Here is a 17,926-nt window from a genome sequence, read left to right as displayed (position 1 = left end):
CAGTCCATGGTATCAGTTCATGATATCGCAAGGGTCAGACATGACTAAGCAACTTCACTCACTCACTCACTACAAATCAATGAGAGGAAGACCAACAACCAGGTGGGTAAAATGGAAAAAAAAAAAAAAAAACATGAGAAAGAAGGAATTTCACACAGAGGACACAGGATATACACGGGCAAGGATATCCCACCTTCCTATTAATTAGAGAATGTAAAATAAAACCACATGATAGCCTTTATATCACTGGACTGGCAAAAACTGGCACAATGTAAAATATGCCAGATATTCCTACCAGAATTACCAAATGTTGGTAGGAACATGAAGCAAGAAATGCTTACCCTGTAAAGCAGGGGCCCCTAACTTTTTTTGGCAGCAGAGACCGGTTTCATGGAAGACAAATTTTCCATGGACTGGGGTGGGACAGATGGTTTCAGGATCTTTCAAGCACATTAATTGTGCACTTTACCTCTCTCATTATTACATCAGCGCCACCTCGGATCATCAGGCATTAGACTCCGGAGGTTGGGGACCCCTGCTCTAAAGGATACTAATGTGGAGAAAGCTAAGGATCACCGAATACAGTTGAAGATGTGTCTACCCAGTGATCCAGTGTTGTCACCTCACTAGACAAGCTCTCCAGTGGGTTCACACAAGAATTCTGGAAAGGTGATAATGTAGTAGACCACCTTGAGCTCACCTCCTCTTACGAGCACAGCAAAACCACAACTGCTCAACCATTAATGAAACAAACTGGAACCTAGCAAACAAGTTGTTGTTATTCAGTCACCTAAGTTGAGTCACACTTTTTGCGATACCATGGATGGCAGCACGCTAAGCTTCCCTGTCCTTCACTATCTTCTGGAGTTTGCTTAAGTTCATATCCACTGAGTCAGTGATGCTATCTAACCATCTCATCCTCTGTCCTCCTCTGCTGCAAACAAGATATTCTACTCCCAAAGACAAAGAAGAAACCACAATGAGATGGTAGGAGGTGATACACTGCCTAGGTAATCAAATCTCCTACCACATTGGGTCAGTGACTCATAAACTGGAGAATAATTATTTTGCAGAGGTTGTCCCACACAAGTGAGAGTTCTGAGTCCCACATCAGCCTGGGAGTCTGGCTTGGGAGGAGAAGTCCCCAGAGCATTTGATTTAAAGGCCAGCAGGGCTTGACAGAAGGTGCCCCATGGGACTGGGGGAAACAGACACTACAGCCATGGAGGGTGCCCATGACCAAAGGCAGAAGTAGTGACTTCCTAGAGGGCTCGCCCATGCCTACCTGCTGGTCTGCAGGGTCTCCTAAGGATATGGGGGTGGGGGTGACTGTGGCTCATTCTGGGGAAAGGACACTGGGGGCAGAATTATCAGGGAGCATTCATCAGCACAAGCTCTCCTGGACAGCTGCATTTTGGCACCAAGACTTGACCTTGACAACATCCTATCAGCTTCAGTGATGCAATGCCTCAGGCCAAGCAACCAACAGGGAGGGAACCCAGTCCTACCCATCAGCAGACAGGCCTGAAGACTTCCTGAGCCCACAGCACCCACCTCTAGATGCACCACTTGACAGGACCCTACCCACCAAAGTGCCAAGACCCAGCTCTACCACGGGTGGGCCAGTACCAGCACCCTCCCACCAGGACACCCAAACAAGTCTCTAGACAGTCTCATGCACTAGGGTGTAGATACCAGAAGCAAGAAAATTATGGTCCCACAGCCTGCAGAGATGAGTCTGCTAACACAGATCAGAATCTACCCTGGGACTATCTGGCCCCTGGGTGATGAGAGGGAGGTGTTACTGATGGGACAACAGGACATTCCCTACAGAGGCCACGTCTTCAAGGTCAAGAAACATAACTAACGTCCACATGCATAAAAATACACATAGAAATTGACACAAAATGAGACATCAAAGGAATACATTTCATTGGTGGTTTAGTCACTAAGTCATGTCCAGCTCTTGTGACCCCATGGACTGTAGCCCCCCAGGCTCCTCTGTCCATGGGATTCTCCAGGCAAGAATCCTAGAGTGGGTTACCATACCCTTCTTGAGGGGAGCTTTCTGACCCAGGCATTGAACCCAAGTCTCCTGCATTACAGGGGAATTCTTTACTGACTGAGCCACCAGGGAAACCCAATGTTTTACAAGATGGAACAAAATAAAACCCCAGAAGAATAAGTGGAGAAGGAAATTTACCTGAGAAAGGGTTCAGAGCAATGATTGTAAAGATGATCCAAGAACTCAGGAATAGAATGGAGAAACAGCAAGAGAAATTAAAGGAATTTTTAAAAAAGAGTTAGAAATTATAAAGAATCACCCAGCATAGCTGAAGGCTACAATTACTGAAATGAAAATACATGAGAAGAAATCAATAGCAGAAAAACTAGGCAGAAGTTAAATGAGAAGACAGAGTAGTGGATATCACTGCCATGGAATGGGGGAAAAAAAATGAATGAAAGAAAATGAGGACAGTTTAAGAGACCTGTGGAATAACATCAAATACACCAATGTGTGCATTATTGGTGCAATAATGGGGTTCCAGAAAAAGAAAGAAAGGACTGGAGAAATGGTACACCCCTATGGATAACAGTATGAAAATTCCTTTAAAAAATTAGAGCTATCATGCAATCCTACAATCCCACTCATGGGCATATATCCAGCCAGGAAAGACAAAAATTCTAACTTAAAAAGATACATGCACCCCAGAGTTCACAGTAGCACTGTTTACAATAGCCAAGGCATGGACGCAACCTAAATGTCTAAATGTCCATTGACAGACAAATGGATAAAGATGTGGTGCATAGATACAATAGAATACTACTTAGCCATAGAAAAGAATGAAACAATGCCATTTGCTGCAACATGGATGGACCTAGAGAAGTGAAGCCAAAGAAAAATATCATGATATCATTTATATGTTGAATCTAAAAGAAATTATGCAAATGAACCTATGTACAAAGCAGAAATATACTCATATAGAAAACTAACTTCCAGTTAACAAAGGGGAAAGTGAGGAGGGGTAAATTAAGAATTTGTGATTAACAAGTACACACTACTATATATAAAATAGATTACAAGGATCTCATGTATAGCACAGGGAACTCTACTATATTGTAATAACTTATAAGGGAAACAGTGGAAACAGTGGCTGACTTTATTTTTTTGGGCTCCAAAATCGCTGCAGATGGTGATTGCAGCCATGAAATTAAAAGACGCTTACTCCTTGGAAGGAAAGTTATGACCAACCTAGACAGCACATTAAAAAGCAGAGACATTACTTTGTCAACAAAGTTTCGTCTAGTCAAGGCTATGGTTTTTCCAGTGGTCACGTATGGATGTGAGAGTTGGGCTTCAAAGAAAGCTGAGTGCCGAAGAATTGATGCTTTTGAACTGTGGTGTTGGAGAAGACTCTTGAGAGTCCCTTGGACTGCAAGAAGATCCAGCCAGTCCATCCTAAAGGAGATCAGTCCTGGGTGTTCATTGGAAGGACTGATGTTGAAGCTGAAACTCTATTACTTTGGCCACCTGATACGAAGAGCTGACTCATTGGAAAAGACCCTGATGCTGGGAAAGATTGAGGGCAGGAGGAGAAGGGGACAACAGAGGATGAGATGGTTGGATGGCGTCACCGAGTCAATGGACATGAGTTTGGGTGGACTTCGGGAGTTGGTGATAGACAGGGAGGCCTGGCGTGCTGTGGTTCATGGGGTCACAAAGAGTCGGACATGACTGAACGACTGAACTGAACTGATAAAGGAAAAGAATCTGAAAAAGAGTAGATATAGAAGTGTATAACTGAATCACTTTGCTGTACACCTGAAACTAACAATGTATTGTAAATATATTTCAATAAAAAATAAAAGGTTTAATATCAAGATACTTTATGGAAATTTCTAGCAGGGCCAGAGTAAAGGAGCCTACACGATAACTATGAGTTCATAACCCCCAGAATAAATGCTAAATCCCTGTCAAACTTCTTTGTCTTTTTTTCCCATATCTGGTAGGTGACCCCTTTAAACATCTGAAACTAACATTGACTGAGTCAGGAGGGCTAATGTGATTTCCCCAAATAGTGCTTTGTTGTTTAAAATAAAGCAACTAAGAAAGAGTATGTTTAAAAAAAATAAAACAAATGAAAAAAGAGCCTATATGATAAAGAACCAGAGCTCATTTTGAAAAAAAACAAAAAAAAACAAAAAAAACGCTTAATCTTTATTTGGCTGTATTTGGTAGAAGTGTAATTTTAGAGAGAAAAAGAATGTTTCAGAAGATATTAAATTCTAGTTTTGTTAATTGAGGTGTATTGACTAAGGCTCAATTCCCAGATAGTTCCTTGCTGTTATGTTATATTGTTTCAATGTTTAATTAATTTATTAAAAGGATACTGAGTTTCTAATGCTTATTTCAGTAATCATTGGATAGAGATCAGATGCCCCATGAAAATACAGTAATTAAAAGGCCTGTCTCCAATTAAGATGGAAGGACCTTTGTTAGATACTCTGAACTATCGCCTCTACAGCAAAAGAAATGGGAATTGACTCTTGGATTAATATTTCCACTTAGAAAGGGCACTGCACTTGTCCATATAGAGGACTATTGACCTCAAAATCACCTTAAAACACCGCTCAGAGAAAAAGCTACCAGATCAGGTTAAGGAGATGACATCTGAAGTGGAGAGCTGACCAAGACGCTGGACCAGACATGCATACCAATCGCTTTGATAACTGCTTACACTTTTGCTTAGGAACCAACTGTATTTCATGCTCTTATGCAAAGTTAACACAATTGCTTGGTTTATGGTCAGTTACCTATACACAGTGGGCTTCCCTGATGGCTCAGACGGTAAAGAATCTGCCTGCAATGTGAGCGACCTGGGTTCAATCCCTGGGTTGGGAAGATCCCCTAGAGAAGGGAATGGCTACCCACTCCAGGATTCTTGCCTGGAGAATTCCATGGACAGAAAAGGCTGGTGGGCTACAGTCTATGGTATCACAAAGAGTCGAACACAACTGAGCCACTAATATACACACCTATACCCAATATTTTTGGGTTACTTTGATGGATTTCTCCACTCCATGGCCCTTAGGCTCTTAGGACATTTATTCTAGAGGAAAGAAATTAATGTTTGTTTCAGAGACTACTGACATTACTAGGTGGGTTTCCCTCACCTGGCCAATTAGTAATATATGCTCTGACCTTGACCATAGATATGAATTTTCCTCTAAAGTTACTCAAGCTCAATCAAGGAAACAAGAAAAAATTTAGCCAAAATTTTATGGGATGGATTCTTGTTATTAACATCAGGCTATTGGTCATTTAATAGGCCACGCATGGAGTGAGAGCGGCTGTGGTCGCCGGACTGAGCCGCGTGGAGCGGCCGGGACGTGGATGCAGCCAAGATCTCCCGCCCCCGCCCCGCCAAGCAGGAGCTGCTCCCAGACAAGATATGAGAAATGAGTGTTGGACGTCGAAGAATAAAGTTGTTGGGAATCCTGATGATGGTAAATGTCTTCATTTATTTGATTGTGGAAGTCTCCAAAAGCAGTAGCCAAGAAAAAAATGGAAAGGGGGAAGTAATAATACCTAAAGAAAGGTTCTGGAAGATAGCTGACCTTCCTCGGGCATACTGGAACAAGGAACAAGAAAAGCTGAACAGGAGGTTCAATCCCATTTTGAACACGTTAGCCAACCAGACAGGAGAAGCATACCGATTCTCCAATATAAGCCATGTGAATTACTGTGAACCTGACCTGAGGGTCATGTCAATGGTTTCAGGTTTCGACAGTTTTCCAGACAGATTTAAAGACTTTCTGCTATATTTGAGATGTTGAAATTATTCACTGCTTATAGACCAACCAGACAAGTGTGCAAAGAAGCCCTTCTTATTGCTGGTGATTAAGTCCCTAACTTCACATTTCAATAGAAAGCAAGCGATTCGGGAATCTTGGGGCAAAGAAACCAATGTGGGGAACCAAACAGTGGTGCGAGTCTTCTTACTGGGCCAGACCCCCACAGAGGACAACCATCCTGACCTTTCAGATATGCTGAAATTTGAGAGTGAGAAGCACCAAGACATTCTTTCGTGGAACTACAGAGATACATTCTTCAACTTGTCTCTGAAAGAAGTACTCTTTCTTTTGGGTGAGCACTTCCTGCCCAAATGCCGAGTTTGTGTTCAAGGGCGATGATGATGTTTTTGTGAACACCCATCATCTCCTGAATTACTTGAATAGCTTATCCGGGAACAAAGCCAAAGATTTGTTTATTGGTGACGTGATTCATAATGCTGGATCTCATCGGGATAAGAAACTCAAGTACTACATCCCGGAAGTTGTTTACACTGGCGTCTACCCGCCTTATGCAGGAGGAGGCGGATTCCTCTACTCTGGCCACCTGGCCCTGAGACTGTACAATGTGACTGATCGGGTCCTTTTCTACCCCATCGATGATGTTTATACTGGAATGTGCCTTCAGAAACTCGGCCTCGCTCCAGAGAGACACAAAGGCTTCAGGACATTTGATATAGAAGAGAAAAGCAGTAGTAACATTTGTTCCTATGTAGATTTGATGTTGGTACATAGTAGAAAACCTCAAGAGATGATTGATATTTGGTCTCGGTTGCAGAGTGCTCATTTAAAATGCTGAATTATATGCAAACTACATTTTACATAGAAATGTACCTCAAATAGTTCCCATTTGTGTTCTCCTCCATCAGAGGTCATTTCTATGTAAAACCATCAAAATTGCCTTTATAGGTCATGTCCCTTTGACGGCCTCTAAACCCTTCAATTCAGATGATAAAGCATCTGCCTGCAATGCGGGAGACCTGGGTTCAATCCCTGGGTCGGGAAGATCCCCTGGAGAAGGAAATGGCAACCCACTCCAGTATTCTTGCCTGGAGAATCCCATGGATGTAGGAGCCTGGGGGGCTACAGTCCACAGGGTCGCAAAGAGTCGGACATGACTGAGCAACTTCACTCACTTCACTCATTGGTCATTTAAGCTTAAAAACTCCCTTTTGTTGGGAACAATTAAATACTAAGCCTAGTAACACTAGGAAATTGGGCTGGGTGTCTTATGGACAATGCCAATAGATAATTTCCCTTGAAGATAAGAATTGGTATAGACTAAGTCAGATGACCTGCAGTATACTGGGCTGCACCTAGTAGAACTTTATAACTTGTTACTTACGACCTTACTGGGGCTTCCCAGGTGGCTCAGTGGCAAAGAACCCACCTGCCAATGCAGGAGGTGCAAGTTCGATCCCTGGGTTGGGAAGATCCCCCAGAGAAGGAAAAGGCAACTCACTCCAGTATTCTTTCCTGGAAAATCCCATGGACAGAGGAGCCTGGCAGGCTACAATCTATGGGGTCTCATCGGACATGATTGTGCAATTAAGTGAATACACATATGACCTTACTAATCCTGCTATTAATAGCTGTATTACTTCTAGATCCCCTTTCAGTAATCTCATGAACAAACTGTGTTAACAAGATAGTATCTAAAGAAAAAAGATCACCAGACACTGAGAAGACTGCATACGAGCCTACACACACTTCTGGTCTTTTCATCGACCTTCCGGGGGGATGGAGCTGTGTCTCCTTGGCTGGGGTGGTCATGAGCACCATCTGTAGGCTGAAACCATGTTCTGGTGAAAAACTTCAGGGTGAGGTCTATCAGAAAGTTCACCAGCTCATTCCCCCCCCTGTCAGCTTTTACCTGGGTTCCTGTGGGGAATTGGGCACCTCAGGTCCATAGGAGCCCCTGGACTCCCTGTTCACTCTTCTTTCTACCAGTGTTCCCTTCTTTCTACCATGATAGAGGCATGATAGAGGAGAACCTCTTTTGCTGTGTCAACTACAAATTGGCACTTGCCATCTTCCTCTACAAGGATTAAATCAGGTGCTGCTGCAGCTACTGATTTTCAACACTCCCTAAAAGGAGTTCAGGGTGGAGAGCAGCAATGCAGCATTCTGTGCTTGGGTGAGGAGGGGGAGCCCAAACTCCTCATATCTGTTGTTGCTTAGTCACTCAGTCATGTCCAACTCTTTGCAACCCCATGGACTGTAGCCAGCCAGTCTCCTGTGTCCATGGGATTCCCAAGGCAAGAATACTGGAGGGGGTTGCCATTTCCTTCTTCAGGGGATCTTCCCTACCCAGGGATCAAACCTGAGTCTCCTGCATTGGCAGGCGGGATCTTTACCAACTGAGCCACCAGGGAAGCCCCTTCTATTTAGAAAAAACACTAAAATCCTTCATGGTGACAACTGCTCCTCTTGACTAGTAGAAACCTTATGTGAAAATATATGTACAGACTGCATGCACTTCTCCACTAAAATCACATATATACTGACGTTTCCCCTGCATCTTTGGAGTATTTTCTCAGAACTATCTGAGATGCCGTCCCTTGGACCATAGAATCCTCATTTTGCTCCAAATAAAACTTAATTCGCAACTCTCACATTGTACATTTAGAAAAAATTTTCCTCTTAAGTTTTAGCTTAGTGCAAAGTGTTTTCCTTGGACTGCAAGGAGATCAAAACAGTCAACCCTAAAGGAAATCAACCCTGAATATTCATTGGAAGGACTGATGCTGAAGCTTCAATACTTTGGCCACCTGATTCGAAGAGCTGACTCATTGGAAAAGACCCTGATGCTGGGAAAGATTGAAAGCAGGACAGGAAGAGGATGACAGAGGGTGAGATGGTTGGATGGCATCACTGACTCAATGAACATGAGTTTGAGCAAGTTGGGGAGTTGGTGATGGACAAGTTTGGTGTGCTGCAGTCCATGGGGTCGCCAAGAGTTGGACACGACTTAGTGACTGAACAACAACATTCTGTGTTCCAATGTTATTCCTCCTGACAGTAGGGCATTGTTCCTTCCCCAATGGTAGCTTAATTTCTTCAGGTTACTTGCCTTCCAGGAATCCAATGCCACTGCCAAAAAAATGGCATTTTTGTTTTGCATATTTATCTTCTATGTTCATTCTCCAAAACTGAACACTTTAAGAGCAACATCTACCAATTCAGAAAGTGCATTAGGTTCATTCCAAAAACACTCAATTTGGCAATTTTTCTCCTAATATGAGGCACTTTGCACCCCGTCTCTTCAAAAAAGGCCAAATTTACCATTCTAATATTTTCAAGGGCCTTGGAACCTGCATTAGTATGTCTGTAGGCCCAATAAAGCTTTTCCAAGAAGTCAAAGGAGTACTTATTATGAATTTCTTGTATTTTGTTCAAGTTGCTTTGCTTGCATTCCCTTTTTCAAAGACCCCCATCAACTTGCACCCTTGGGAGTGCTCTGATAAGGGAATCCTTCCCTCACCAGGGTCCCAGTGTGGTTCAGCTTGCGTGCTGCCAAGAGGGCTTCAGGTGGAACAGATCCTCTCTGTAAGGAGGGTTTCAATCTTTCCAATTAAAGGAGTCTGAGAAACCCACCTGGCTGGTTGTTTGTGTTTAGGTCCCCTAAAAGCTGATTGTGGGGCGAGCAGTAAAGAACCCACCTGCCAATGAAGGAAACATAAGAGATGCAGGTTCGATCCCTGGGTTAAGAAGATCCCCTGGAGGATGGCATGGCAACCCACTTGAGTACTCTCCCCTGGAGAATCCCATGCACAGAGGAGCCTCATGGGCTACAGTCCACAGGGTCGCAGAAAATCAGACATGACTGAAGGAACTTAGTACACAAGCAGCACAAGCTGATTATATAAGAGAAATTGCCTGCCTTGGGAGTGGTTTCTGATTCAAACTGGGGGCCCTGTTGGGTCTTAGATGGCAATACCAGGCCAAGTTCCTGTGCCCCAGGAACTAACACTGGATTTTCTAATTGATTCCTATGAGGAGGGATAGTTCTGGGCTTCCCTGCTGGCTCAGTGGGTTCAGAATCCACCTACCAAGGCAGGAGACACAGGTTCGATTCCTGGTCCTGGAAGATCCCATATGCCGTGGCATAACTAAGGACAATGACTGAGCCTGTGCTCTAGAGCCTGGGAGCCACCACTTTTATAGCCAAATGCCCTGGGAGGCAAACTCACTCAGAAGGACAGTGTGGATAGCAGAGAGCAGTTTATTACACCGGTGGGTCCGAGGCAGAGCTTCCTCTCTAGCCAGGGACCCTAACTGATTTTTGTGACAACCTTTTATACCCAAAGCATACATGACCAAGCCCACAACCCTCAAATTCTCTAAAGCCCACCCTGGACAATGTTAGTACAAGATACAATCAGGTAACAGCCATAAATTTACATTTCTGGTCATACAGTCTAACTTACATCAATGGGTATTATTAAGATTACAGATAGTGAATGATTACATGGAGGACACTGCATTCCTTTTGACTCTGGGAGGTCTAGGTATGGGGTCAGCCTGGTCTGGTTTCCAGGTGCCCGGGAGGCCTGCTGGTTTTTGGTGTTTTATCTCCATGGCTTCCCAGATATATAGTCCAAAGTTCACCGAGAGTGTAAGATGGAGTTCCCTTTCTTTTAAAATGGAGTCACTCCAGTCAGGGCAACCTGCTCCTCTCCTTCCTCACAGTTACTGAGGTACCCTACTGCCTGCACTTCGCAGCATGAGAAGCCTGCAAACCACGACTAGAGGGTAGCCCCTGCTCACCGCTAGAGAAAGCCCTCGATGCAACAAAGACCCAGAATAGCCAAATGAATAAATCTTTAAAAAGGAGGGGTAGTTCTAAGCACGTCAGGAATTGGGGCTGGATAGACACAGAAATTGGGTTAAAAAAAACGCCTAGCGATTCTTCCCTCTGGGTGCTCCACTCACAAAACAAACACAAAACAAACTGGTTTATTCCACCGAAGAAAAAACAAAAAATCCCCAAACAAGAGGAAATAAAGTTTCTGGTTGTACACACCAGAGGGACTACCTTATCTATGGGGGCAGCACTTGAGCTCCTTAATGTTGATTCCTTGCTTCAGCTGCCCGGTGCTGAGGCAGCCAGAACTCTGAAGGGAAGCTCCTTGGCCAAGTGGTCCTGGCAACTGTCAGTGCCTTTCCCAAATATTCCCCAACCAGGGTCGGCTGGCCGTGAGCCCCAATGGCTCCTGGCAAGTTTCATCAAAACTTGTTACCAAGTCTAATTTTATACTCCTCGCCACATAATAGACCAGTAAGCCCAGAGGCGAGTTGGTGGGCAAGGAATAAGGACTTCATTTAGAAAGCCAGCAGACCCAAAATATAACAGACTGCCACCCTCTCAGGGAGCCATCTTGCCTGAGTTAGAATTCTGGCTTCTTTTATATTAAGGAGGGCGGGGCAGGGAGGCGAGGTAGGGAGGGCGGAAATAAGTCAAACACTTCCTGGTTCACCTCAGCCTCTGGAGGTGACCTGGGAATTTCTTCCTCTCTGCAGTCAGTCACAGGTGAACCTCATCTGGCTCTCTGCTGGGAGCTAATCCGAGGTCTTTTTGGCTTAATGATCATTACCTGGGCTGCAGGGTTCTCAGAGATGGGCCATTATGTCTAATTAAAGCTTACAGGCAACATCCCTTTAGTGATTAACTTGTAACAGAATTCAAAGTTTTCCCCTACTACAGAAAGTTTTTGTCAGTATCTGAGATGGAATCCAGAGAAGGCAATGGTACCCCACTCCGGTACTCATGCCTGGAAAATCCCATGGACAGAGGAGGCTGGTAGGCTGCAGTTCATGGGGTCGCAAAGAGTCGGACACAACTGAGCGACTTCACTTTCACTTTTCACTTTCATGCATTGGAGAAGGAAATGGCAACCCACTCCAGTGTTCTTGGCTGGAGAATCCCAGGGATGGGGGAGCCTGGTGGGCTGCCGTCTATGGGGTTGCACAGAGTCGGACACGACTGAAGCGACTTAGCAGCAGCAGCAGAGATGGAGTCTCAAAATATATGTTCTTAATTATATCTCTTGATCTGTTCAAATAAAAGAACACATTTATTTAATCAAGAAAATCTTTTTCAAATTCTGAGGTTTGGAAGAGTGAAGGGAGAGGAAGGTATATAATTTTGGTGTCAGCTGCTTAAAATGATAATGTGTTGTTGTTTGTTGTTTAGTCGCTAAGTTGTGTCCGACTCTCTGCTCTTAATACAGAGGAACCTCACTTAATGCTAATGCCAGGGGAAAAGTAATAAAGATCCTCACTTCTGGCTTACCTAGGGGACCTTGGAGTAGAGAGCCCCAGGGCATCCCCAAGAGCCTTTAAAAAGATCTCTGAAGTCAGTCATTTGCATTGTAATATTAACACTTTCTTTGTCTTTTTATACTTGTTCTCTGACTTGTGGACAGTGGACTTTCTCAGAGGTTATATGACATGTTACATCATAAGAGACTGGATATGAAAACTCAACTCTCTTGTTAAGTGAGACATTTCTGAACTCTAAGTATGGATATGTAGTGCTATGTAGAATAATACCACTGTTCCCAATATGTCTGTGTGTTTTGGAAAGTAGAGTTATTTTCCATAAAATATATGGTATTTATATTAATACGTAGACAGTTTATTGTCATTATTTAAAATAAGAAGGGACACTTTACCTTCCAAGGCAGGGAGGTGTGAATTAGACACCTGGTTGGGGGGCTGGTATCCCAAGTGCCTTGCAGCCAAAATAACAAAATATAAAACAGAAACAATATTATAACAGGTTCAATAGGCTTTTAAAAAATGGCCCACACGAAATCTTTAACAATAAAATAAACAAGAAAATAAATGTTTAAAACACTCGCCATCTTAATTTCTAACATAGTAAATGCCGACATAACTAAATGCAGACATAACTAAAAGCACTTTGGAATCCTTAATTGCTTTTAAAGAATGCAGACATTTGCAAACTGCTGGCTCCCAGTTTATCACACAAAGCTCTGCTGGCATCTCCCTTTGCTACTGTGGCATCTGTCTCACTGGAATGGCCAAAGGACCACCAAAACTGGACTGGCTGGTTCTGAAAGGAGATTACATTTTATACATTTTTTCTAAGTCTCAGCACCCTCAGGGATCTGTCTGGGTATCTCCTGATGATCAGGGCAATGAGTCCCTGTGGATATCATTATTTGTTGTTGTTCAATTGCTAAGTTGTGTCCGACTCTTTGCAACCCCATGGACTGCAGCACACCAGGCACTTCTCTCCTTCACTATCTCCTGGAGTTTGCTCAAACTCATGTCCATTGAGTCTATGATGCTATCAAAACATCTCATCCTCATATCATCATAGTTGGAAGTTTCAGACTGGAGCAGTCTACTTGCTTGTGGTATCTAGAATTCCAGAGGTGTTGCAGGGAAAAGCCAATTCTGACTCCACCGTGGAACTGTTTCTTTGACTTGCTTTCCATTGCTTTTGTTACATGTCAGATCAGATCAGATCAGATCAGTCGCTCAGTCCTGTCCGACTTTTTGCAACCCCATGAATCACAGCACGCCAGGCCTTCCTGTCCATGACCAACTCCCAGAGTTCACTCAGACTCAAGTCCATCGAGTCAGTGATGCCATCCAGCCATCTCATCCTCTGTCTTCCCCTTCTCCTCTTGCCCCCAATCCCTCCCAGCATCAGAGTCTTTTCCAATGAGTCAACTCTTCGCATGAGGTGGCCAAAGTACTGGAATTTCAGCTTTAGCATCATTCCTTCCAAAGAAATCCCAGGGCTGATCTCCTTCAGAATGGACTGGTTGGATCTCCTTGCAGTCCAAGGGACTCTCAAGAGTCTTCTCCAACACCACAGTTCAAAAGCATCAATTCTTCGATGCTCAGCCTTCTTCACAGTCCAGCTCTCACATCCATACATGACCACAGGAAAAACCATAGCCTTGGCTAGACGAACCTTTGTTGGCAAAGTAATGTCTCTGCTTTTCAATATGTTATCTAGGTTGGTCATAACTTTCCTTCCAAGGAGTAAGCATCTTTTAATTTCATGGCTTCAGTCACCACCTGCAGTGATTTTGGAGCCCAGAAAAATAGTCTGACACTGTTTCCACTGTTTTCCCATCTATTTCCCATGAAGTGATGGGACCAGATGCTGTGATCTTCGTTTTCTGAATGTTGAGCTTTAAGCCAACTTTTTCACTCTCCACTTTCACTTTCATAAAGAGGCTTTTTAGTTCCTCTTCACTTTCTGCCATAAGGGTGGTGTCATCTGCATATCTGAGGTTATTGATATTTCTCCCGGCAATCTTGATTCCAGCTTGTGTTTCTTCCAGTCCAGCGTTTCTCATGATGTACTCTGCATATAAGTTAAATAAGCAGGGTGACAATATACAGCCTTGATGTACTCCTTTTCCTATTTGGAAACAGTCTCTTGGTCCATGTCCAGTTCTAACTGTTGCTTCCTGACCTGCATATAGGTTTCAAAGGGGCAGGTCAGGTGGTCTGATATTTCCATCTCTTTCAGAATTTTCCACAGTTGATTGTGATCCACACAGTCAAAGGCTTTGGCATAGTCAATAAAGCAGAAATAGATGTTTTTCTGGAACTCTCTTGGTTTTTCCATGATCCGGCGGATGTTGGCAATTTGATCTCTGGTTCCTCTGCCTTTTCTAAAACCAGCTTGAACATCAGGAAGTTCACGGTTCACGTATTGCTGAAGCCTGGCTTGGAGAATTTTGAGCATTACTTTACTAGCGTGTGAGATGAGTGCAATTGTGCGGTAGTTTGAGCATTCTTTGGCATTGCCTTTCTTTGGGATTGGAATGAAAACTGACCTTTTCCAGTCCTGTGGCCACTGCTGAGTTTTCCAAATTTGCTGGCATATTGAGTGCAGCACTTTCACAGCATCATCTTTGAGGATTTGAAATAGCTCAACTGGAATTCTATCACCTCCTCTAGCTTTGTTCGTAGTGATGCTTTCTAAGGCCCACTTGACTTCACATTCCAGGATGTCTGGCTCTAGGTGAGTGATCACACCATCGTGATTATCTGGGTCGTGAAGATCTTTTTTGTACAGTTCTTCTGTGTATTCTTGCCATCTCTTCTTAATATCTTCTGCTTCTGTTAGGTCCATACCATTTCTGTCCTTTATCGAGCCCATCTTTGCATGAAATGTTCCTTTGGTATCTCTGATTGTCTTGAAGAGATCTCTAGTCTTTCCCATTTTGTTGTTTTCCTCTATTTCTTTGCATTGATCACTGAAGAAGGCTTTCTTATCTCTTCTTGCTATTCTTTGGAACTCTGCATTCAGATGTTTATATCTTTCCTTTTCTCCTTTGCTTTTGACTTCTCTTCTTTTCACAGCTATTTGCAAGGCCTCCCTAGACAGCCATTTTGCTTTTTTGCATTTCTTTTCCATGGGGATGGTCTTGATCCCTGTCTCCTGTACAATGTCATGAACCTCATTCCATAGTTCATCAGGCACTCTATCTATCAGATCTAGGCCCTTAAATCTACTTCTCACTTCCATTGTATAATCATAAGGGATTTGATTTAGGTCATACCTGAATGGTCTAGTGGTTTTCCCTACTTTCTTCAATTTAAGTCTGAATTTGGCAATAAGGATTTCATGGTCTGAGCCACAGTCAGCTCCTGGTCTTGTTTTTGCTGACTGTATAGAGCTTCTCCATCTTTGGCTGCAAAGAATATAATCAATCTGATTTCGGTGTTGACCATCTGGTGATGTCCATGTATAGAGTCTTCTCTTGTGTTGTTGGAAGAGGGTGTTTGTTATGACCAGTGCATTTTCTTGGCAAAACTCTATTAGTCTTTGCCCTGCTTCATTCCGTATTCTAAGGCCAAATTTGCCTGTTACTCCAGATGTTTCTTGACTTCCTACTTTTGCATTCCAGTCCTCTATAATGAAAAGGACATCTTTTATGGGTGTTAGTTCTAAAATGTCTTGTAGGTCTTCATAGAACCGTTCGACTTCAGCTTCTTCAGCATTACTGGTTGGGGCATAGACTTGGATTACTGTGATACTGAACGGTTTGCCTTGGAAATGAACAGAGATCATTCTGTAGTTTTTGAGATTGCATCCAAGTACTGCATTTCAGACTCTTTTGTTGACCACGATGGCTACTCCATTTCTTCTGAGGGATTCCTGCCCACAGTAGTAGATATAATGGTCATCTGAGTTAAATTCACCCATTCCAGTCCATTTCAGTTCGCTGATTCCTAGCATGTTGACATTCACTCTTGCCATCTCTTGTTTGACCACTTCCAATTTGCCTTGATTCATGGACCTGACATTCCAGGTTCCTATGCAATATTGCTCTTTACAGCATCAGACCTTGCTTCTATCACCAGTCACATCCACAGCTGGGTATTCTTTTTGCTTTGGCTCCATCCCTTCATTCTTTCTGGAGTTATTTCTCCACTGATCTCCAGTAGCATATTGGGCACCTACTGACCTGGGGAGTTTCTCTTTCAGAATCCTATCATTTTGCCTTTTTATACTGTTTTGGGGTTCTCAAGGCAAGAATACTGAAGTGGTTTGCCATTCCCTTCTCCAGTGGACCACATTCTGTCAGATCTCTCCACCATGACCCGCCCATCTTGGGTTGCCCCAAGGGCGTGGCTTAGTTTCATTGAGTTGGACAAGGAAGTGGTCCTAGTGTGATTAGATTGACTAGTTTTCTGTGAGCATAGTTTCAGTGTGTTTGCCCTCTGATGCCCTCTTGCAACACCTACCGTCTTACTTGGGTTTCTCTTACCTTGGGTGTGGGGTATCTCTTCGCCTGCTCCAGCAAAGCACAGCCATTGCTCCTTACCTTGGACGAGGGGTATCTCCTCACTTCCGCCCTTCCTGACCTTCAACGTGGGATAGCTCCTCTAGGCCCTCCTGTGCCCGCACAGCCACGGCTCCAGTTCTAACTGTTGCTTCCTGACCTGTATACAAATTTCTCCAGAGGCAGGTCAGGTGGTCTGGTATTCCCATCTCTTTCAGAATTTTCCACAGTTGATTGTGATCCACACAGTCAAAGGCTTTGGCATAGTCAATAAAGCGGAAATAGATGTTTTTCTGGAACTCTTTTGCTTTTTTGATGATCCAGCAGATGTTGGCAATTTGATCTCTGGTTCCTCTGCCTTTTCTAAAACCAGCTTGAACATCAGGAATTTCACAGTTCACACATTGCTGAAGCCTGTCTTAGAGAATTTTGAGCATTACTTTACTAGCGTGTGAGATGAGTGCAATTGTGCAGTAGTTTGAGCATTCTTTGGCATTGCCTTTCTTTGGGATTGGAATGAAAACTGACCTTTTCCAGTCCTGTGGCCACTGCTGAGTTTTCCAAATTTGCTGGCATACTGAGTGCAGCACTTTCATAGCATCATCTTTCAGGACTTGAAATAGCTCAACTGGAATTCTGGTTGTGTAAGATTAATGTCCTTTTTACTTTTCCTGACCTCCCCTGCCCATTTCTAAGCCATAAAATAACCTGGCATCCAGACCTTGAACAAGATGATTATTTCAAGACATTAGTCTGCCATTTTCTCAGTCAGTCAGCTTTCCAAATAAAGTTGTATTCCTTGTCTCGACACCTTGTGTCTCAGATTAATTCACCTGTCCTGCACCTATCAAATCAGCTTGAACTAGGCAACAGTGGGATGTCTGCTTACAGAAGTTAACCAACATGACTCAGGCAGATATTAATAAATGATATTCCTTAAAAGCCATCTGAGTTGGCTTCCACTTTGGGAGCATCCTATACAGGCCAATGCATGTAATAATTGCTCAAATGGAGCTCAGAAAGGAAGGAATAGTTCATTTGCTGGGATAATTTAGAATAGATTTCAGCAGACATTTCTGGGGATGGGGATTTTTCCCCGGTGTCTCAAATGGTGAAGAATCCACCTGTAATGCTGGAGACCTGGGTTTGGTCCCTGGGTCAGGAAGATCCCCTGGAGAAGAGAATGGCTACCCACTCCAGTGTTCTTGCCTGGAGAATCCCACGGACAGAGGAACCTGGTGGGCTACAGTCTATGGAGTCACAGAGAGTCAGACACGACTGAGCGA

At 43.6% G+C, this 17,926-nt stretch overlaps 1 long non-coding RNA gene and 1 pseudogene across 1 annotated transcript in view; one reads left to right on the top strand and one right to left on the bottom strand.

The window, feature by feature from the left end:
- The window catches only part of LOC147363679 (uncharacterized), a 64,537-nt gene extending 52,117 nt beyond the window's left edge, over nucleotides 1-12,420 (bottom strand). Inside the window, exon 1 of the long non-coding RNA XR_015137356.1 lies at nucleotides 10,892-12,420. This is a non-coding gene — a long non-coding RNA (uncharacterized LOC147363679). The remainder of the gene's footprint in view (nucleotides 1-10,891) is intronic.
- LOC147363680 (N-acetyllactosaminide beta-1,3-N-acetylglucosaminyltransferase 2-like) lies at nucleotides 5,393-6,652 on the top strand (annotated as a pseudogene).
- Nucleotides 12,421-17,926: the final 5,506 nt, after the last annotated feature.

The sequence above is a fragment of the Bos grunniens genome, chromosome 11, assembly GCF_055505025.1.
Source record: "Bos grunniens cultivar Pamir isolate PY7600 chromosome 11, Bosgru_T2T1.0, whole genome shotgun sequence".
In the NCBI taxonomy this organism is placed as follows: Eukaryota; Metazoa; Chordata; class Mammalia; order Artiodactyla; family Bovidae; genus Bos; species Bos grunniens.
Note: the sequence above shows the minus strand (reverse complement) of the source record. Positions and strands in the feature narration are given on the sequence as shown.